The sequence below is a fragment of the Leuciscus leuciscus genome (assembly GCF_965113295.1).
Source record: "Leuciscus leuciscus genome assembly, chromosome: 1".
In the NCBI taxonomy this organism is placed as follows: Eukaryota; Metazoa; Chordata; class Actinopteri; order Cypriniformes; family Leuciscidae; genus Leuciscus; species Leuciscus leuciscus.
Window position 1 is genome coordinate 2,665,896 of NC_138725.1, and position 23,838 is coordinate 2,689,733.

Sequence of the window (23,838 nt, forward strand, 5' to 3'; positions counted from 1 at the left end):
TACAGAAAACTTGTAATACATTTTTTTTCTCATCTTAATGTAGGTAATCAACTGTGAAAGTTTCATGGTGATATCTGCTAGTTAAAAATGTTACCCTATTCACCTGTAGTGTCTCGCCTTAATTTGCATAAAAAAACTTGCAATGGTGTTTTTCTTAGTTATTATGTAATATGGAATACATCACATATCATATATACACTGGGAACATTTAAGAGTGATATTGATTGAATATGTATGTCGGCCTTAAAAAATGACACAAATAATGCTTAATTTCACCTTAAAAGTTGGTATTTTGCATAAATATATACATAAAAAAGGCAGTGAGCCTCCATTATATCTTTGCTCTGACCCTTGACTATCGATCTAGAAACTTAATTTCCTCATCTTGATTGCCTACTTGCAAAAAAACTAGGGGAAAATGGTCCAACGACTGAGCAAGATAGGCAATTTGGCGGCCATTTTGATATGCAAATTAGAAGGTCAAAAACTCAAAATTTTGCTTGGGAACCAGTTTTTTTGGACTCAGCACCCTTGAAATATGTAAGGTAGGCCGGTTCCCGACTTGTACCCATAAATGCTCCTCACTTTCACTTTTTGGGCACTTCCCATCTAGACTAATATGCCTTGGGAGGTATTTAAATGTTCAGAAGGGAAATGGCCTGTGGGAAGAAACTGTTCCTGTGCCTAGATGTTCTTGTGGCCAGTGATCTGTCGCTGTCTTGATGGTAACAGTTCAAACAGGTGGTGTCCAGGGTGAGTGGAGTCTGTGATGATTTTGCCTGCTCTCTTCTTCACTCTGGAAGAGTACAGGTCCTGGAGGGTTGGCATTGGACTCTGCTCTGAAGATCCCTATAGCTAACATATATAGGCCAAACACGATATGATGACAATGATGACAATGATGATATATTCCATAAAGTTTTCTCAATAGTATCTACTTTCCCATAATCCAGCATTATTATTGAAGGGGATTTCAATACTGTCCTTAATCCTTCACTGGATAAATCAAATAACCCAAGTCATATTAAAACCTGGCAAAAAATAAATAAAATAAGCGAAATTAATAAGGAAAATATACAATTTAATATCATCTGCAAACAAAACATGCTCTGTGCCTGTCACGGTGGGTTGCAGGAAGGTAGACGGAGACAAGGATATGTTTTCCAAAACGAAGGTTTACTTCAGTCATTGTCATTCAGCGACCGTGCAAGCGGCCATGACGGAAACGACAGAGGGAGGAGCCATGGTGGAGAAAGGGCTGACGATTCCAGGGGGCCGACTGACGCAGACGGAGAGCCGACGAGCCAGGGCGATGCAGAGGATCCTGAGGGACATGGCGATGCCGACGGCTCTGGCGACCGAGGCACAGGCAGGGATTCAGAAGGCCGCGTTGGAGCCGGAGCGACAGAGGACCAAGGGGGAGCTGGAGGGAGTGAGGAGCCCAACGGAGCCAGAGGGACAAAGGGATGAGGCGAAGCCAGAGGAGTGTAGTCCCGAGGTGAGGGCAGGCCGATGAACGACCAAGGTGTAGCCGGAGGGACAAGGGAGACCAGCGGAGCTGGTGGACTGATGGGCCACGGTGGAGATGAGGGAGGTGGGAGCCAAGGTAGAGTTAATGGACCGACAGGCCGAGGTGGAGTCCTGGTCACGGAGGCGGAGACCGGGGATCCACCGACCATGATGGAGCTGGAGAATGGCAGACCCGCCACCGCTGACCGCAGACCCCACATCACTGAAGGTTGGAATAAGGGTGAGCTGAGGGGCTGACAGGAAGCAGCGGAGGCGTGGATGAGGAGGTTATGATGGGAGATGGGAGAGGGAGGCTGGGTGGGAATTTGGGAACAGGCTCAGGAACAGGCTCAGGAACCATCTCAGGCTCAGGTTCTGGAACAGATTCAGGCTTGGGAAAAGACTCAGGCTCGGGAACAGGCTCAGGCTCGGGCTTGGGAACAGACTCAGGCTCAGGCTTGGGAACAGACTCAGACTCAGGAACAGGCTCGGGAACAGGCTCGGGCTCAGGAACAGACTCAGGCTCAGGCTCGGGAACAGGCTCAGGAACAGGCTCGGGAACAGACTCAGGAAAAGGCTCAGGCTCGGGAACAGGCTCGGGAACAGGCTCAGGAACAGGCTCGGGAACAGACTCAGGAACAGGCTCGGGAACAGACTCAGGAACAGGCTCGGGAACAGACTCAGGAACAGGCTCGGGAACAGACTCAGGCTCGGGAACAGACTCAGGGTCGTGCACAGACTCAGGGTCGGGAACAGGAACAGGCTCAAACTTGGGAACAGACTCAGGCTCGGGGACAGATACATGCTCGGGGACAGATACAGGTCTTGGAACATGAACAGTTCTTGGGGCAGGAACAGGTCTAGGGACAGGAACAGGCTCTGACGTGGCGGTGGCCATCCTGGCTGAGGGCTCAGGCGGTGTGGCGGCGGCGGCCATCGTGGCTGAGGACTCAGGCGGTGAGGCAGCGGCTAGCTTTGCCAAGGGCTCGACAGGCATGACGTGAAGAAGCTCTATAAGGGTGGTCTTGGCGGGACGAGACTCTGGAAGGGTGGTCTCGGTGGGACGAGACTCTGGAAGGGTGGTCTCGACGGCTGCTGGTGATGGAGGTTGTTCTCTGGATCGGGACGCAACGCTCACCAAACACCTGCTGATGGGAGGTCGATGGCCTGGTGGAAATTGGCCCCGATCCAGAAAAGCAGCTTGAAGGCTTCATTGTCGAGGGGGCTAGTGACGGCTCGACGAACAAAGTTCTCCACAAAGGAGAAAAATTCTGTGCTCTCTTGAGCAATGGCGACAAATATAGCCCTGTCGTCCATATGGGCTGGTCCGATTTTCTGTTACGGTGGGTTGCAGGAAGGCAGACGGAGACAAGGATATGTTTTCTAAAACAAAGGTTTACTTTAATTAAGGACAGGACAGCAGAACAGGTAGCAACACACAAATATAACAGACAGAGACTGACAGAACAGACGGAACTTAAATACAAACACAGATTACACTGATTAACAGAACACAGGTGATACAGTTGACGATGATGACTAAACAGGTGATACAACTGAACTGATAATGCCAGTAACCATGGTAACGAAGGTGTGGTGGGAAAAGAACAAAGGAAAACAGGAACAAATCAAAACAAGCTGAAAGTCCAAACAAGCACTGACACGTGACAGTTATGGGAACAGGGCCTCAATATATGCACAGACATCAACTACTGGAATCAAATATGTAAAAATATATTCAGTTTCAGTGTTAATAAAAATATTCATTAAGTCCAATACAAAGTTATACACAGAACTCATCTAATGCAAAAAAAATAACTGTTTAAAATGGGTTTTGCTGAGACAAATGCACACACTGTATTCTCAACACACCGGATACATATCTTCATGCGCTATGGTTATGCCCACCTGTCCCTCTGTTCTGGAAGGAAGTCATCATAACTATCTCAACACTTTTTAACTGCAACATTCCAGTCACCCCATCACTGTGCCTGTTTTGTCTCTAGCTATTGCCAAGAAAACAATTCTCACACTGGAAAAACAAAACAAAAACAAATTTCTATCAAACAATGGACTCAATTACTAAGATAACACATATCCAATGAAAGACAAACTACAATAGCCAAAAAATCTACTGGACACATTCGCAAAACAATTTGCCCCTCTCCTCTTTTATCAAGATAAGTAGATAATATCTGGTTGTATCTGATATTATATTCAATGTCGTCATATTACATTGGATACTAGAGTATATAATGAAATTTATTGTCTTGTCTCTTGTCTTTAATGAGGTCAGCAAGACCTTCTCTTCTTTTCACCTTTCGATGTGTGCGCTGCATACAGTATATGTCTTACAATGGGGGAGGAAAGGAAGTCTAAGTTTGGGTGGGTGTGGGCTTCTGGGCGGGACTGCCTCTGTGGGAGGCGCACCGTCCTTCACCCGGGGATGTGCACAGATAGCTATATTAATCATAAAGTCGTATTACTTCATTATCATTGTTATTGTTTGAAGGACTGGGAGGAGAGGAGAGCGGGATTACGAGAGAACGGGTAAAATATGTTAAATTACTGAATACCTTAAAACACTCAACACCCCCAAAGGACATATATTTCAAATTATAAGGTCTTTCTTTTCTTTTCTTTCTTCATCTCTTTCTTTCTTTCTCCTCATCTGTTCTTATATTGTTGTTATCTGATCTGTTTGTTTTATGGTCGATGTATGTATTTTGTAGTTTCTGTATGTATATCTGCAATAAAAAAATAAGAAGAAGAAAATAAAAAAGTGTGTCCCAAAGCATTGTATGTTGAAAAGAGTATGCCAGAAGTCCCCGGATGGTCTACTATTTCCGGTGGATTTTCGAAGTGTGGATCCGTGCTCACTATAAAGGCTTATATTGCCCACAATCCATTGCGCTTTTGAGGAGGAACTACAAATATATGAGATCATATAGAGACTGTGTCTGTTCCCTGAATTAGGACTTACAAAAAACTTACAAACCCATCTAAGGGTAAAAATTTAATTGATGTTCAACAAATAAAAAATAGATATAATACAAATGAGCAAATAATAAAGCTTGGGTTGCTGAATATTAGACCCCTTACTTCAAAAACACTTATTGTTAATAATATGATTACTGACTATAATCTAGATGTGCTGTGTTTGACAGAAACCTGGCTAAAATCAAACTTTACTTGAGGCACATGACTATTAACTAATTGTTAAGTAATATGCCATCTAATCTATCATATAACATAATGATACATTTGCAAATCATTAGTTAATGATTAATTAAAGCAGACAACTGGAAGTTTAAGTACATTGCTTTGACCAATTGTGGTAATTAATGCATTAATTTACACTTTTAGTTAATAAAATATATTAAGAAATTAATAGATTTAAAAAAAAAAATATTATTAATACATTATGACACATTTAATTAATAACAATTCATATATTACTTAATATATTAACCATAAAGAATCTTTATTAGTTGCTGATGCAGTAATCATTAATTAATGGTTTAGTTCTTCATGAGTCATACATTAACACACGGTTATCTGTGCATTAGTTAAGCATGAATTAATGCATATTAGTGCACCCGTATTGTAAAGTGTTACCGAAAAAGTAGATATTTTTAAGTGTGTAGCAAAAGAGTAGACAAGCTTTGGGACAAATTATTAAGTCATACAATTGCGGCTTTACCGGTTGTTCTCTGTCACATCCTGACACAGTAAACTGATATGTCAATCATCTTGTCACAGTTAAAATCATCCACATTTCATTTAATTTGATTTCCTACTCTATCGGAGAGAAATGCAGAAGCATGTTGATCTGCAGTCTCGGGTCTTTTTAATGCAGAGACTCTCCTTATATTAATGCATAATGATGATGCATTTAAAAGTTAATGGCCAAACGGATCTTTATAAAAGTCCACATTGTTATTACAAATGGAATATAACACGGATAATATTAAATAAATATTTTTCTATCAGGTTAAACTTTGATTAGTCAATCAAACCTTTATCTAAATCCCTCACCGTCGGTCGCGCATATCCGCCATGTTTTGCAGTTTTTTTTAACACATTTTACTCATGTTTGTCAAGTCAAGTCAAGTCATCTTCATTTATATAGCGCTTTTAATGTTTAATGTAGATTGTTCCAAAGCAGCTTTACATTGATAATAGGAAATTTAAGTAACAGAGATTGTTTTGGCTTTATAGCAGCTCTAGAATAAACTTATTGTCCAGCTAAAGTTAGTTTGAATTGATTCACTTCCGTCGCAACAATCATTAGTTATTAACTTAGGGGCCACTAACACGACACCATTTTAACAGAAAACTCATAAGTTCTTTCTTCGCAAACTTCAAAAACGCGAACCAGTGAGAACGCAGATGGCGTGCACATGCGTATTACAAGTTCAGTCTATAGGTACAGTGGGGAGAACAAGGTTTTCCTACTTACAAAGCATGTAGAGGTCTGTAATTTTTATCATAGGTACACTTCAACTGTGAGAGACGGAATCTAAAAAATCCAGAAAATCACATTGTATGATTTTTAAATAATTAATTTGCATTTTATTGCATGACATAAGTATTTGATCACCTACCAATCAGTAAGAATTCCGGCTCTCATAGACCCGCTAGTTTTTCTTTAAGAAGCCCTCCTGTTCTCCACTCATTACCTGTATTAACCCTCTGGGGACCAAGGTGTTTTTGGAGCCCTTGAGATGTTCTGACATGCCTTGAAATTTGTGCTTTTTTCAGTTATTTATAAACATGTTAATGGCAAAGGTGTAAAATCACTCTATATAGCACAAACAGGGCTACCAAAATATGCGAGCAATGTGTATGTAGATGTTTGTATTTTTAAGAGAATAATGTTTATGCGTGGTTATTGGAAAAAATAAAAATGAAAGTGGCTGAATTAAGACCACAAAACACATATTAAATATGTGTCCACAAGACTTTTGTCTAATTGATGTTGTACCTTTGAGTACTGGCTTCAAAATTATGTGAAAATAGTCTTGCTTTATCGTTCACAAAAAAAATACATTGATTTAAATGGTGTAAAACAGGTTTTGCTTGGAAAGCCAATATGCGAGGGGGGCGTGAAGGAGTAGTTTACACCTGGGATGTCCCACCCACTCTGCATAATGACTCTGAATAGCCATTCATTCAGGTGTGACACTGACTGAGCCACAATGCAAGGACAATGTATTTAGAAGAATACTTATATTGACCATTTAAGATTTCGCTTACATCTATCTTGTAAATATGTTTAGCTATTTTATTAAAAATGTTACAATTACAACAATAATTACAATTTCAACAATATTTCAAGTGTACTCTTTCTTTGTAAAAAAAAAAAAGAAAGAAAAAAAAGATTATAGGCCTACATTTTATCATATGTATTCATTAGTTTGAATATAGCCAACAATGGAACATCTAACATCTTAGTCTATGACTTTATTTTTGACAAAAATAGTGTGACTAACGCCTGACTAACGTTGTTTTATTGAAATATCAGGGCATATAAATGTTAATTTACGTTGCTTATACAAATACATTTTATTTCAACATATTCCAGTCGATTTTACTCATCTCAGTAGGCTATAGCAAAGCAGTTTATTCTTTCACACACAGACGCGCGATTCATATTTAGGCTAAACACTCTTTACAAATATGTACCCTTCATTCATCTCACAGAAACGCGAGTCATATTATAGAAATGCGATTCATCTTTTTGCGGTTTACATAGGCCTACACTAACGTTATTCCATAACGTTATTCCACACTTGAGAAAAGAAAACAGCCTACCTCACTCCTCAGCGCGATCTGCTGCTCATATCAGGAGATATTTCTCCTCATCAGCACTGTGGAAACTTTTCTCCATAAAGGCTATAATGTCTCACTCGCGACGCGCTTTGTTTACAGCTGATGTGGGCGTTTCACAGATCTGAAATGGTTCTCGGAATTTGCATTTGAAAAGCACGCGCTCTCCGGGGAGTGGTCACATTACTGTGAATCATCTCGTAATGAGGTCGACTGGAGTCGCTCTCTTTGTATACAGATTACAGAAACTAAGAATATTTGTTTTTTATATAAATGACTTCATTTAAAAGATGCGATCTCAAGCTTTATGCCCGTGGGTCTGTTTGCCTGTTTGACTGAATTTTCGCGGAGTTATAGATAATTTTCGAACGCGTTTCAAACGGGAGTTTACTGACAGAGAGAAGGCAGAAATCGCATCATGTTAATTTTTCTTTATTTGTCAAAAAGCAAAACACTTTATTTTTATTGTGAGTATACAGAAAAAAAATAGAAACTGAACAGGATCGATTGATGTATTACACGAAAATGAAAGATCAAAATTAACAGAGCATTTAGTGTTTATTTTCATTGCTAAAAAAAAAAACGAGCAAAACGCGCGGGCGCGTTTTTGGTCCCCAGAGGGTTAACTGCACCTGCTTGAACTCCTTACCTGTATAAAAGACACCTGTCCACACACTCAATCAAACAGACTCCAACCTCTCCACAATGGCCAAGACCAGAGAGCTGTGTAAGGACATCAGGGATAAAATTGTAGACCTGCACAAGGCTGGATGGGCTACAGGACAATAGGCAAGCAGCTTGGTGAGAAGGCAACAACTGTTGGCGCAATTATTAGAAAATGGAAGAAGTTCAAGATGACGGTCAATCTCCCTCGTTCTGGGGCATCATGCAAGATCTCACCTCGTGGGGCATCAATGATCATGAGGAAGGTGAGGGATCAGCCCAGAACGACACGGCAGGACCTGGTCAATGACCTGAAGAGAGCTGGGACCACAGTCTCAAAGAAAACCATTAGTAACACACTACGCCGTCATGGATTAAAATCCTGCAGCGCACGCAAGGTCCCCCTGCTCAAGCCAGCGCATGTCCAGGCCAGTCTGAAGTTTGCCAATGACCATCTGGATGATCAAGAGGAGGAATGGGAGAAGGTTATGTGGTCTGATGAGACAAAAATAGAGCTTTTTGGTCTAAACTCCATTCGCCGTGTTTGGAGGAAGAAGGAGGATGAGTACAACCCCAAGAACACCATCCCAACCATGAAGCATGGAGGTGGAAACATCATTCTTTGGGGATGCTTTTCTGCAAAGGGGACAGGACGACTGCACCGTATTGAGGGGAAGATGGATGGGGCCATGTATCGCGAGATCTTGGCCAACAACCTCCTTCCCTCAGTAAGAGCATTGAAGATGGGTCGTGCCTGGGTCTTCCAGCATGACAACGACCGAAACACACAGCCAGGGCAACTAAGGAGTGGCTCCGTAAGAAGCATCTCAAGGTCCTGCAGTGGCCTAACCAGTCTCCAGATCTGAACCCAATAGAAAATCTTTGGAGGGAGCTGAAAGTCCGTATTGCCCAGCGACAGCCCCGAATCCTGAAGGATCTGGCGAAGGTCTGTATGGAGGAGTGGGCCAAAATCCCTGCTGCAGTGTGTGCAAACCTGGTCAAGAACTACAGGAAACGTATGATCTCTGTAATTGCAAACAAAAGTTTCTACACCAAGTATTGAGTTCTGCTTTTCTGATGTATCAAATACTTATGTCATGCAATAAAATGCAAATTAATTACTTAAAAATCATACAATGTGATTTTCTGGATTTTTGTTTTAGGTTCCGTCACTCACAGTTGAAGAGTACCTATGATAAAAATTACAGACTTCTGCATGCTTTGTAAGTGGGAAAACCTGCAAAATCGTCAGTGTAGCAAATACTTATTCTCCCCACTGTATGTGCGTTTGAATATATGTGCGCAGGCGTGTAGTCCTTCTCTTCTAATCAACCCTCAACAAACTACTTGTCCTGCCTTAAAATTTATAATACATCATTTTTATCGCTTCCACGTAGCCACGCGAACCGGAATTATCTCGACAACGCTTTATCTGTAGATAGGTAAAGGGAGGGGAGAGAGGCCTTCACAGGGTAGAGACTAGTGGACACAGGATTGCGTTGTCATCGCGTCCAGGCGCAGATCCTTCATCAGATCTGGATACGGCCTGGATCCGGCGGACTACGGTAAACCTCGGTCTAAACAGAGAGACTAATATTAGCGTAGACGCCATTCTTCTTATGATGTAACAGGTACATCACGATTTATGGGAAGTGTTCCCGGTTCCGGCTGACCTAATCTATGCAACCTAACATTGAATTACAGAAGTCTATAATGTGTTATGTGTATGCTAGGCCAAAGAGATGTTTTAGTCTAGCTTTGAACTGACAGAGTGTGTCTGCTTCCTGGACAATGTTAGAAAGACTGTTCCAAAGTTTTGGTGCTAAATAGGAAAAGGATTTTGTCGATTTTGATATTCTAGGTATTATAAACTGGACGGAATTTTGAGATCGCAATAGACGTGAATTATAATATATAATTATTATAATTAATATAATAAGTATAATGCGTTAAGAGCTTGCTCAAGTACTGCGGAGCTAAACCATTTAGTGCTTTGTAAGTAATCAGCAATATTTTAAAATGTATATGATGTTTAATAGGGAGCCAATGCAGTGTTGACAGAACCGGGCTAATATGGCCATACTTCCTGGTTCTGGTAAGAACTCGAGCTGCTGCATTTTGGACCAGCTGTAGTTTGTTTATTAAGCGTGCAGGGCAACCACCCATAATAGCATTACAGTAATCTAGCCTTGAGGTCATGAACGCATGGACTAATTGTTCCGCATTTGTCAATGAGAGCATATGACGTAATTTAGATATATTTTTAAGATGGAAAAATGTGGTTTTACAGATACTAGACACGTGACTTTCAAATGACAGATTGGTATCAAAGAGCACACCCAGGTTCCTAACCAACGACGAAGACTTAACCCCCTGAGGTCGGCGGTATCGCCAGCGATACCAGCTTGCTTTTTTTTTTTCAATGTAAAAGAAACTCATACATACTCTGTTGACTTTGATTTTCCATAGGAGTTTCATACATCAATCGATTCTGTTAAATGTGTATTATTTTTGTGTATACTCACAATAAAAACAAAGTGTTGTGCTTTTTGCCAAATAAAGAAAAATAAACACGAAGCGAGTTCTGCCTTCTCTCTGTCAGTTAAGTCCATTCTGAAACGCGTCCGAAAATGAACAATAACTCAGCGAATACTCAGTCAAACAGGCATACAGACACACAGGCATGAAGCTTGAATTCACTTCTTTTAAATGAAGTAATTGATATAAAAAACAAATATTCTCATCTTGTGAAATCTGTATTAAAAGAGAGCGATTCCAGTCGAGCTCATTACAGCTCATTCAAAAATAATGTGACTCCGCCCACAGAGAGCGCGCGCTATTCAAACGCAAATGAATGAGGCAATCCACGCAAACCTGTGAACGCCCCGATATCAGCTCGAGAAAACACAAGTTTATTCAGATCATTACTTGTTTACACCGCCTCGCAGCGCTGTGAGGAATAATAATAATGGAAAATGTCCCTCAGAAGTGCGGGTATATCGAGGAGCAAGGATCCGACTGAGCTGAGGAAAACTGTAGTAAGTTTTATTCCTTCTCACGTGAATCGCGTTTCTGTTTGTGAATGAATGAACGGCAGAGATGCTGTTTACCACAGCTCGCAAAAAGACAGTTTAAATTTAAATCGCGTGTGTGAATGAATGATGATGTTTTAGCAAACTGTATTGCTATACTGAGATGAGTAAAAATCGAAATGTAGGCTATTTGTATAAGCAACGTATTAAACTGCAAATTAACATTTATATGCCCTAATATTTCATAAAAACAACGTTACAGTCAGGCGAAATATGAAAGACAACATTTTGTTGACTAGATTTGGGTACAGTTTTTACTGTAGAATATACTGCCACATCAAATAAGCTTTTGTTTAGCAATTTCTATATATATAAAATACTATTTTTGTCAAAAATAAAGTCATCAACTAAGATGTTAGCTGTTCCAATGTTGGCTATATTAAAACTAATGAATACATAGATAAAATGTAGGCCTATAATCATTTTTTTTTACAAAGAAAGAGTACACTTGAAATATTGTTGAAATTGTAATTATTGTTGTAATTGTAACCTTTTTAATAAAATAGCAAAACATATTTACAAGATAGATGTAAGCAAAATCTAAATATATCTTTTGTCCTTGCATTGTGGCTCAGTCAGTGTCACACCTGAATGAATGGCTAATTATGCAGAGTGGGTGGGACATTGTATTTTCAGGTGTAAACCACTCCTCGTTCACGCCCCCCTCGCATATTGGCTTTCCAAGCAAAACCTGTTTTACATCAATTTAAATCAATGTATAGTTTTATGTGAACGATAAAGCAAGACTATTTTCACATAAGTTTGAAGCCAGAACTCGAAGGAACAACATCCATTAGTCAAAAGTCTTATTGACACATATTTATTATGAGTTTTGTGGTCATATTTCAGCAACTTTCATTTTTATTTTTTTCAATAACCACGCATAAACATTATTCTCTTAAAAATTAACAAATATACATGCATGGTGATCACATATTTTGGTAGCCCTGTTTGTGCTATATAGAGTGAATTTACACCTTTGCCATTAACATGTTTATAAATAACTGAAAAAAGCACTAATGTCAGAGCATGTCAGAACACCTCCAGGGCCCAGAAAACCGCTCAGACTCCAGAGGGTTAACAGAGCAGCCATCAAGTGTTAGACAGTATTCTAGATTATTACATGTGAGAGTTTTTTGTCCAATAATTAGAATCTCTGTTTTTTCAGAGTTAAGTAGTAGGAAATTACTAATCATCCAATTTTTTATATCAGCTATGCATTCCGTTAATTTTGTGAATTGGTAAGTTTCGTCAGGGCGTGAAGAAATATAGAGCTGAGTATCATCAGCATAACAGTGAAAACTAATTCCATGCTTCCTAATGATATCTCCTAAGGGTAGCATGTACAGAGTGAACAGCAAAGGTCCTAGTACTGAGCCTTGTGGTACGCCATACTGAACTTGTGATCGATGAGACATCTCTTCATTTACTGCTACAAACTGATAACGGTCAGATAACTATGATTTAAACCATGCTAATGCAATTCCACTAATGCCAACATCATTAGCTTTTAGCCTCAACACAGTCAGCACTTGATCCTATGCAGTTTGCATTTAGATCTGGTAGAGGAGTTGATGATGCCACTTGTACCCTACTGAATATGATTTTAAGACATTTGGAAGGCAATAAAAATCATGTACGTTTACTATTTATTGATTTTTCTTCTGCTTTTTAATTGTGTTCAGCCTTTTGTCTTGGCAAAGAAATTGATTGATAACTTTCATTTAGATTTAAACATTGTGCGTTGGTTGGTGGATTTTTTAACCAATAGATCCCAAAGAGTACGTGTCAATGTAGTGTTGTCGAATGTATTGTTGTCTTCCACAGGTACCCCACAGGGTTGCATTTTGTCCCCTCTTTTGTTTTCTTTATATACTGATGATTGTCGTAGTATTTTTAATGGGAGACACATTGTTAAATTTGCGGATGACTCTGTGATTGTGTCTCTTCTTAATGAGTATGAATCAGATTCTGGTCCAGTGACAGATCATTTTATCCAATGGTGTGATGCTTCATTTTTAAATATTAATGCTTCAAAAACAAAAGAGATGTTCATTGATTTCCGTAAGAAGAACTCTGTACCTGTGTTGCCTTCTGCCATAAAGGGACATCAGGTAGAAGTGGTTACACAGTATAAATATTTAGGGACTGTATTTGATGATAAACTACAATTTGAGGCAAACACTGATATCATTAGAGGAAAGGCTCTTCAGCGTATGTATTTTCTAAGGAAACTTAGAACGTTCAACATGGATGTTTCTTTTATGAAAATGTTTTATACCTGTTTTATCTAAGCTGTTTTAAGTTTTTCTATTATCTGTTGGTATGGTAATCTTAATGTCAAGAATAGGAGGAAGTTGACAAGCATAGTTACAATGTGCAGTAAGAGAGTGGGGATCGAATTAAGGACTATCACACAAATTTATGAGCATAGGACGACTAGGAAGGGCCAGTTAGTCCTTTCTGATGTCACTCATCCATTGTGTATTGAACTTCAACTACTTCCTTCAGGACGGAGATTTAAACTCCTCTTGTGTAAATCAAATAGATATAGAAATTCCTTTATACCTGCTGCAATTAGGTTTTTAAATGATTTATTGTAATTTGCGTGTTGTGTTGTTAAATGTGTATACTGTATATATATATATAACATTATATGTTATATGTTGTTATATGTGTATGTATATACTGCTGTCTACACAAAGAATTGCCTTTGAGGACAATAAAGTTTAATCAATCAATCAATCAATCAATCATTTTCGAGTCTATTTAAAAAGAATGTTGTGGTCAATAGTATCAAATGCAGCACTAAGATCAAGTAACACTAATAGCGAGATACAACCACGATCGGATGATAAGAGCAAATCATTTGTAACTCTAATGAGAGCTGTCTCGGTACTATGGTACGGTCTAAATCCTGACTGGAAATCCTCGCAGATATCATTTCTTTCTAAAAAGGAACATAGTTGTGAGGATACCGCCTTTTCTAGTATCTTTGACAGAAAAGGTAGATTCGAGATCGGCCTGTAATTCTGTACGATCAAGTTGCGGTATTTTAACAAGCGGTTTAATCATAGCCAGCTTAAATGTTTTTGGTACGTATCCTAATGACAAAGATTAATTAATGATATTAAGAAGAGGATCTATGACCTCTGGAAGCAACTCTTTCAGTAGCTTAGTCGGTATAGGGTCTAACATACATGTTGTCGATTTAGATGATTTAACGAGTTTAGTAAATTCTTCCTCTCCTATAGCAACGAATGAATCAAATTTTTCCTCCGGGAGACTACAATGCTCTCCCTGATGCGATACTGTAGTAGACGGTTGCATAGTTATAATTTTCTCCCTGATCTTATCAATCTTATAAGTGAAGAAGTTCATAAAGTCATTACTGCTGTGCTGCTTGGAGACTTCTGGGCTTGAAGCTTTCTTTTTCGTTAGTTTAGCCACTGTTTCAAATAAATACCTAGGGTTTTGTTTATTTTCTTCTAATAGGTTTGAAAAATAAGCAGATCTAGCAGCTTTTAAGGCCTCTCTGTATGCAATCATGCTCTCTTTCCATGAAATGCGAAATACCTCTAGTTTTGTTTTCTTCCAGTTGCGCTCCATTTTTCTGGCTGCTCTCTTAACCCTCTGGGGACCAAAAACGCGCCCACGCGTTTTGCTCGTTTTTTTTTTTAGCAATAAAAAATAAACACAAAATGCTCTGTTAATTTTGATCTTTCATTTTCGTGTAATACATCAATCGATCCTGTTCAGTTTCTATTTTTTTTCTGTATACTCACAATACAAATAAAGTGTTTTGCTTTTTGACAAATAAAGAAAAACTAACATGATGCTATTTCTGCCTTCTCTCTGTCAGTAAACTCCCATTTGAAACGCGTTCGAAAATTATCTATAACTCCGCGAAAATTCAGTCAAACAGGCAAACAGACCCACGGGCATAAAGCTTGAGATCGCAGCTTTTAAATGAAGTAATTTATATAAAAAACAAATATTATCAGCTTCTGTAATCTGTATAAAAAGAGAGCGACTCCAGTCGAGCTCATTAGGAGCCATTCAAAAGTAATGTGACCACTCCCCGGAGAGCGCGTGCTATTCAAACGCAAATTCTGAGAACCATTTCAGTCTGTGAAACGCCCCCACATCAGCTGTAAACAAAGAGGCATAATATAGCCTACCTTATGGAGAAAATTTTCCGTGCTGATATGAGGAGCAGATCCCGCTGAGGAGTGAGGTAGGCTAAGTTATCCTTTCTCAAGTGTTAATGTGGAATAACGTTATGGAATAACGTTGTAGGCTTATGTAAACAAAAAGATGAATCGCGTTTCTATAATATGAATCGCGCGTCTATTTGTAAAGAGTGTTTAGCCTAAATATGAATCGCGCGTCTGTGTGTGAAAGAATAAACTGCTTTTACAGTTACAGTTACTGCGTTACAGTCAGGCGAAGTATGAAAGACAACATTTTGTTGACTAGATTTGGGTACAGTTTTTACTGTAGAATATACTGTCACATCAAATAAGCTTTTCTGAATATATATAAAATACTATTTTGTCAAAAATAAAGTCATAGACTAAGATGTTCCAATGTTGGCTATATTCAAACTAATGAATACATATGATAAAATGTAGGCCTATAATCTTTTTTTTTTTTTTTTTACAAAGAAAGAGTACTTTTTTGCAGAAATATTGCTGAAATTGTAATTATTGTTGTAATTGTAACCTTTTTAATAAAATAGCAAAACATATTTACAAGATAGATGTAAGCAAAATCTTAAATGGTCAATATAAGTCTTCTTCAAAATATATATTTTGTCTTTGCATTGTGGCTCAGTCAGTGTCACACCTGAATGAATGGCTAATTATGCAGAGTCATTATGCAGAGTGGGTGGGACTAAGGTGTAAACTACTCCTCCCCCTCGCATATTGGCTTTCCAAGCAAAACCTGTTTTACACCATTTAAATAAATGTATTTTTTTTTGTGAACGATAAAGCAAGACTATTTTCACATAATTTTGAAGCTAGAACTGAAAGGGACAACATCCATTAGTCAAAAGTCTTGTGGGCACATATTTTGTATGAGTTTTGTGGTCTTATTTCAGCAACTTTCATTTTTATTTTTTTAAATAACCACGCATAAACATTATTCTCTTAAAAATACAAACATCTACATACATGTTGCTCGCATATTATGGTAGGCCTGTTTGTGCTATATAGAGTGAATTTACACCTTTGCCATTAACATGTTTATAAATAACTGAAAAAAGCACAAATGTCAGAGCATGTCAGAACATCTCAAGGGCCCCAAAAACAGCTTGGTCCCCAGAGGGTTAAGGGCCTGAGTGTGCTCGTTGTACCACGGCGTTGGACTATTTTCTTTAATCTTCTTTAAGCGCAACGGAGCAACTGTGTCTAAAGTGCTGGAAAAGAGAGAGTTAAAAGTTTCTGTCGCAATATCGAGTTCTTCTAAGCTATCTGGGATGCTGAGATGATAAAACTGATTAGGAAGATTATTGATAAAGCAATCTTTAGTGGCAGAAGTGATAGGTCTAACATATTTGTAACACGGAGTCGGCTTTGCAGCCTTGGCTAAATGAAGTTTACACGAGACCAGATAATGATCTGAGATGTCATCGCTCTGCTGCAGAATTTCAACGGCATCAACATCTATTCCATGTGATAATATTAGATCTAGAGTATGATTACGACAATGAGTAGGTCCTGCCACGTGTTGTCTAACTCCAATAGAGTTCAGAATGTCTTTAAATGCCAATCCCAATGAATCTTTTTCGTTATCTACATGTATTTTAAAATCACCAACAATTAGGACTTTATCTGCAGCCAGTACTAACTCTGATAGAAAATCAGCAAATTATTTGATAAAGTCTGTATGGTGCCCTGGTGGCCTGTATACAGTAGCCAGCACAAATCTCAATGGTGATTTATCATTTGCACTATATATTGCTATATTAAGCACCAACACTTGAAAAGAATTATATTTGAAACTAGACTTCTTAGTAATTCTAAAAATATCTATAAATTACAGCAACACCTCCCCCTTTGCTATAGATATTGCAAAATAGATATAATACAAATGAGCAAATAATAAAGCTTGGGTTGCTGAATATTAGACCCCTTACTTCAAAAGCACTTATTGTTAATAATATGATTACTGACTATAATCTAGATGTGCTGTGTTTGACAGAAACCTGGCTAAAACCAAACTTTACTTGAGGCACATGACTATTAACTAATTGTTAAGTAATATGCCATTTATGGGTTTTGACAGTTGCACGTGCAGTGAATGTAACTTCAAAGAATGTGTTTGAAGGATGGGTGAGTTGGGCTGCACACAAATATCAGCACACCAGAATCTGAACTCCTGACGCTGTTACACTGTGTTTAAACTGGACGAGACCAGCTGTCTCTATACTGGACATGACAGACCAAATCCATTGCTAAGTGTGACCGTCAGGGTAACACTTTATAATAACTGCACGCTATTAATCATTAGTTAAGCATTAGTAAACAGTTAATTAATCATTTATTAAGCATTAATAGACATTAACAAGCAGTTTATAAATACAGTTATAAATGCAGTATTCTTAATTTATAAGCATATCTATAATGTGTTTAATAATTGTGTTTTCATACTTAATTAATGATCAATTTATCATTTCTAAATTAAGTATTTCATTATTTACAAACCGGTTATTTAGGAGTTGTCAGTGGTTCATAAGATCACTTAGAAAGTGTAAGTAAATTATTAATAAACTGTTTAAATACATATTATTATTCAGACATATAGTAATAGTTACTTAGTGTGTTAATAAATGGTTTATTAACATGTATTTCTACTGTAATTCAGGGTTAATTCGGGTAGTTATAAAGCATTTAGTAGTGGTCAGTTCACTATGTTTGTGAGCTAATCTAAAGTGAGGACTAGTTATGCTTTGTAAAGCGTTTATAAAGAAGATTTAAAGGCTGTTAATATTTTTATGTTCTGTATCGCTGTGTTGTATTTGTTTACTTTTTCTGTTTAGAAGAAAACTGAGTCTTTAAATATCCTTTATAAATGCTTTACAAAGCATAACTAGTCCTCACTTTAGATTAGCTCACAAACATAGTTAACTGACCACTACTAAATGCTTTATAACTACCTGAATCTACTACATTTACTTACACTTTCTAAGTGATCTTATTAGCCACTGACAACTCCTAAATAACCGGTTTGTAAATAATGCAATACTTCATTTAAAAATGATAAAGTGATCATTAATAAATTAAGAAAATACAATTATTAAACACATTATAGACATGCTTATAAATCAAGAATACAGCATTTATAACTGTATTTATAAACTGCTTATTAATGTATATTAATGCTTTATAAATGATGAATTAACTGTTTACTAATGCTTAACTAATGATTAATAGCGTGCAGTTATTATAAAGTGTTACCGATGTCAAAACCAAAATGGCATATTACTTAACAATTAGTTAATAGTCATGTGCCTCAACAAGTAAAGTCATAACATAATGATACATTTGCAAATCATTAGCTAATGATTAATTAAAGCAGACAACTGGAAGTTGAAGTACATGACTTCAACCCATTGTGGTAATTAACGCATTCATTTACACTATTAGTTAATAAAATATGTTATTAAGGAATTAATACGTTATGACATTTAATTAATAACAATTCATATATTACTTAATCTATAAATCATTTAGAATCTTTATTAGTTGCTGATGCAGTAATCATTAATTAATGGTTTAGTTCTTCATGAGTCATACATTAACACATCATTATCTGTGCATTAGTTAAGCATGAATTAATGCAGATTAGTGCACCCGTATTGTAAAGTGTTACCGTATGATCTGTGTATCAATACACAACTCTGAGATCACAACGTGAATGTGTGCAAGAATAAACTGAGCAAGTTCAAATGAACTCTTTCCAGACAAATTCCACTAAATGTCTTTAGAGAAAATACAGATTTCTTTACCTGTGAGAAGTGAAGAGAGAATGATCAGTCCCAGCAGACACAGATCACACTTATCAGCCATTTTCTGTTTCTGTCAGTCTTCCTCTTCATTATATATAGTTACAGCTCCTCCTTTAAACATCATCAGCTCCTCCTGTGGTTATTAACTTCCTCTCATCTGACCAACCAAGTGTTTAAATTCGTTGCTATATAGTGACATATATAGACATATATAGACTGTGTATTTTAACACTGGGGATTTTGCTCTGTGGTCTTTAATGTTCTTGACTCTGAGTGACACTCAACTTTCCTCTACAAAACCCCCATGTAATGTATTGAGTGAGCGTCGACAGCACCCTCATCAGTCTAAACGCTTCTCTCCTAAGCGTCAGGGACCCTGGGCCTAAGATAACGCTGGACCCTGTGCCTCAGAAGCAATCCTGATCATCCAGGAAGGAAGAGGGGAGGGTTAAAGATTTGGCTTAAAGAAAGGCTGTCACATTTTTCGCCTTTTTTCGCCATTGGCTTGCTTATTTGGGGGAATTTAATTTAATATTCAACAATAATATTGATCTGCCTGCATTGACACCATTATATGAGAACTGAACTGAGCTTGACGATGACATCACAGTTTTCTCCAGAGCGGCTATGTATATAAATTAACTAAATTAATAACTTTTTTACCACAAAAATGAACCATCACTTACTTACTTGACGCTATTTTCTTCTGGAAACAAACTTTATTGCATTATTTTCCTGTTATCACTGTAAAGCTGCTTTGAAATAATCTGTATTGTAAAAAGCGCTATAGAAATAAAGGTTAAGTCTCGCCGCGGCCGGACCATCCTGCGAAAAGTCTCAAGTGTTCCTCCAAACACCCTGTTCAGTTTCGGCTGTTGGAGTAGATGTTGCAATTGCAAGCTGTGTTCATGTTCACGCACCCATGCAATTGACCACTGTTAGCACTTTTCCTCTTCCAAATCCCACGGGCGTCAGCTCCCTGCCCAAATGCAGCGAACTGTCTCCAGAAATAATTCAGCCCCGGGCCGAGGCGTGGAAAGCCATCCCAGGCGTATCAGAATGGGTACTGGACACAGTGACACGAGGCTACTCGCTCCAATTCACTCGCATACCACCCCGATTTCTGGGGCATAGTCAACACTTCGGTAAGGAGCGACATGTATGAATCGCACCCTTATGAGATGGCCGTTCAAGATGATAACTTTGAAACAAATCCTCTCTAAAGTACGGCCAGGGGATACGACTTTCATATGCATACTTTCAGCAGCCCCATGGCCAATACCCCTGAGGAAAGACCTTCTTCCCCGAGAAACTGGACAATCTGTCATCCCCAGCCTGAGCTGTGAGCCCTCCATGTGTGGCCCCTCAACGGGATCTTACGGACCTCCCAGCGAGAGTCCCAAACACCATCTGTGAGTCTAGAGATGATTTGTAAGTGCTCTCCGTCAGCGCTTCCTGCCTTGAGTTTCGGCCTAACGACTCCAAAGTTGTCCTCAAGCCCAGGCACGGCTATGTGCCCAAAGTGCTCTCTACTCCATTCAGAGCACAAGTTATTTTGCTGTTTGCTTCCCCTTGCGGAAGACAAGCAACAACTACACTTACTCTGCCCTGTACAGTATAGGCAGTCGGAGCAGCTCTTCGTATGCTTCAGTGGCCGCACTAAAGGGTTTCCAGTCACGAAGCAGAGATTGTCCTGCTGGATAGTTGACGCTATCGTATTGGCCTTCGCTTCGGTGGGCCTTCAATGCCCCATCGGAGGCATGGCCTCTTCCTGGGCGTGGACCAGTGGTGTGTCAATTGACCCTGTGCACGAGAAAAATGCTAACTTCCGGTTTGAGGGCGGAAGGTGGGTACTTCGTTTCCGGTTGCCGCCTTGTTTACATCAGTGGACCGGCGTTAACCGGCGTTAAGTTAGTTTAACCGTTCGCAATGGACCTAAAACATAAAAAAAAACGATTCACTTTTCAAAGGGCAGTCGGTGGTAATAACCACCATTGCTGCGTGCCACTATGTACCGCCGGGGGGAGATTCAACACAACCTTGAGCTTCCATAGTTTCCCAAAGGAACTTAATTTACGCGCCCAGTGGCTTGTTAAAATCAGAAGGGAAGGTTTCACCCCCACCACCAACTCCAGAGTGTGCAGTCGCCACTTCGAGAAAGAAGAGATAGTAATATCTTCTTCGGGAAAGCGGTGTCTTCGACCAAAGGCAGTTCCATCGTTGTTCGGTTGGAATAATTACACTAAAAAACCCCAGCGACCCGGAGTTTGGGAGCGCCGCCCTCGAGCAATCCAGGCTTTGGACCGCGCTCCAGAGGATGACTCCGCCGTGGACATGGTGACTGAGGTGGATGAAAACACTGTCTCTGGTTGTGCTGAGTTGGCTACGACACCCCTGATGAAAGACCACGATTACACAGCCAGCTCTTTTATCGTGGTCGACCGGATGAAATTTGAGAACATGTCGAGGCAGATCGAGGAGCTCACAAGGCAGCTCGAGTCACATCATTTGGAGAGATTTGGGTTGCAGCGGTTTGCCACATCACCTGATGACTTTCGGTACTATACCAGGTAAGAAATCAGAGATTTCACACCATCACATTTGGTGTATTTTATTTACTTTGTTCTGTAAATAATACATTATGAATATATACATACATGTCTTTGCTGACGAGGCAATAAAAAACTTATCAGCAGCCGGTGATGTAATTAGCTTTAAAGTTTCACGATAGCTGTATAATAGTTTGGCTAGTATGGATTTTTGCGGTTCCATACAATGCGTGTGTGGTGTGTGTCTGATGTGTGTGGATTGTGACTTTGTGTGTTTCAGTAAAGAAGAATAAAATATAATTAACAGATCTAGAGAAAACAACGCTAGATTCCATGTTCACAACATGAGAATGTTTTGATGTAATCTGAATGCCATCAATAGAAAAACTATATGATATGTGCTTTTTGTATGCAGATTTCCATCATATGAGCATTTCATGGCCTTTTGGAATCTAATCCAAGAGGCAACGAGCAGAATGGTGAGAGTCACCAGTGGTCAGAAGAACCTTTCCACCAGTACATCCACTGAGAGCCCTTTGAACAGATCAACAGTAAGTTCTACAATAAACATATGAAGACTTCAGATGCAAAAGCCTCTAAGTGCCACCTGAAATTTTCTTCAAAAATTAGCATTTTTATCAAGCTTGTATATTTAAGTAATTTCATTTTATTACAATTAATAGGTAATTTGAATTGCCATTAAAGTGAAATAACTGAACATAAACATACAAGCTTGACAAAAAATGATCATTCTAGAAGAAAATTTCAGATGGCACTTAGAGGCTTTTGCATCTGAAGTCTTCATATATACTACCAGCTTGGTCCATGTGAATTACACATTTTGCACTGTTAGCTGTTTTGTTTTTTGCTTGCTCTGGCACTCTTGTTGTCTGTGCAAGCGACTACCTGCTTTTGTTGCTCTGCTCCTTTGGCTGCTCAGCTCCACGCTGGCCTGCTATAGGCAGCTTACTCTTTTACCACCAGTTAAATCATTGATGAAAGTTTCCAATTTTTAGATTACATACACCCCCACATGCACTGCATATTTTAATCACCTTAGTTTGTGTATTTTATCTTTCTTGTATAGTGTTTCTATCTATTAATAATACGGTAACTATTTTCCCCAGAAATTGCTGCCAATTGACGAGCTGTTCCTCTTCCTTAACTATCTATCAACCGGCTGTACACAAAGGGAACTTGCTCACAAGTTCAACATCCACAGAGCTACAGTGAGTCGAATAGTTGTGACGTGGTCCAACTTTCTATATACTTTACTTGGATCTCTCTCGATATGGATGACAAGCGGATCAGTGAGAGCAAACTGCCCCACAGATTTCCATGGGACTTATGAAAACACCCAGGTCATCCTCGACTGCACAGAAATGAGGTGCCAAACCCCTACCTCCCTTCTGCTCCAAAGTGAGGTATTTTCAACATACAAGTCGCACTGTACATTCAAAGCGCTTATTGGCATTTCCCCCCATGGAGCATTGACATTTGTGTCGGCACTTTTTGAAGGCTCCATCAGTGACAAGGAGATTTTTCGTCACTCCGGCATCACCTCCCTCCTAACACCCGACATGGAAGTTATGGTAGACAAGGGGTTTCTGATAGATGAGCTAGTTTCCGGGAAAGTGCATCGCCCAGCTTTTATGTCCAAACAGGATCAAATGTCAGAGGTGGACGTCCTTAAAACCCAGGCCATTGCACGTCTGAGAGTCCACGTCGAGAGGCTCATTAGGAGGGTCAAAGAGAACAAACTTTTTGACACGGTCATCCCTCTCTCCATTTGTGGGAATATAAACCAGCTTTTTACTGTTGCATGTCTCCTCACTAATTATCAGTACGGACCCCTGGTCAAGAAATGGATGGTCTGATTTTCTGGTGGCCGGATTTCCTAATCCATTCTATAATGAACTTTGACACCACACTCTCCTGGCTAAATAAAGGCCAATAACACATCACACAATACTCATAAAGTTTTGGAAATGATTTGCTGTTACTCTGCAAATAAAACTGCTTTACTTTTAGTGCTGTCTACAGCTTTGTTCTGTGTGCTTCCTGTTGACTGTGATATCTTTTTTTAGAAGACCCATTTATTTAAACTGGCTTTTTGATTTTTTTTAGCACTTTCATATTTTATCTTAAGGTGTTTTATATTTTAATAATTTAGTTATTA

At 39.0% G+C, this 23,838-nt stretch overlaps 1 protein-coding gene and 1 long non-coding RNA gene across 2 annotated transcripts in view; one reads left to right on the top strand and one right to left on the bottom strand.

Annotated features, from left to right (window-relative positions):
• Positions 1–23,838, bottom strand: part of LOC309478494 (uncharacterized protein) — a gene marked incomplete at its 3' end in the record, with an annotated part of 405,172 nt that overhangs the window by 233,846 nt on the left and 147,488 nt on the right. The gene's annotated exons all lie outside the window — the stretch shown is intronic.
• LOC309482118 lies at positions 21,596–23,085 on the top strand. Its single transcript, XR_014200198.1, has 3 exons — positions 21,596–21,680; positions 22,075–22,210; positions 22,787–23,085. It is a non-coding gene; the product is annotated as an uncharacterized lncRNA (long non-coding RNA).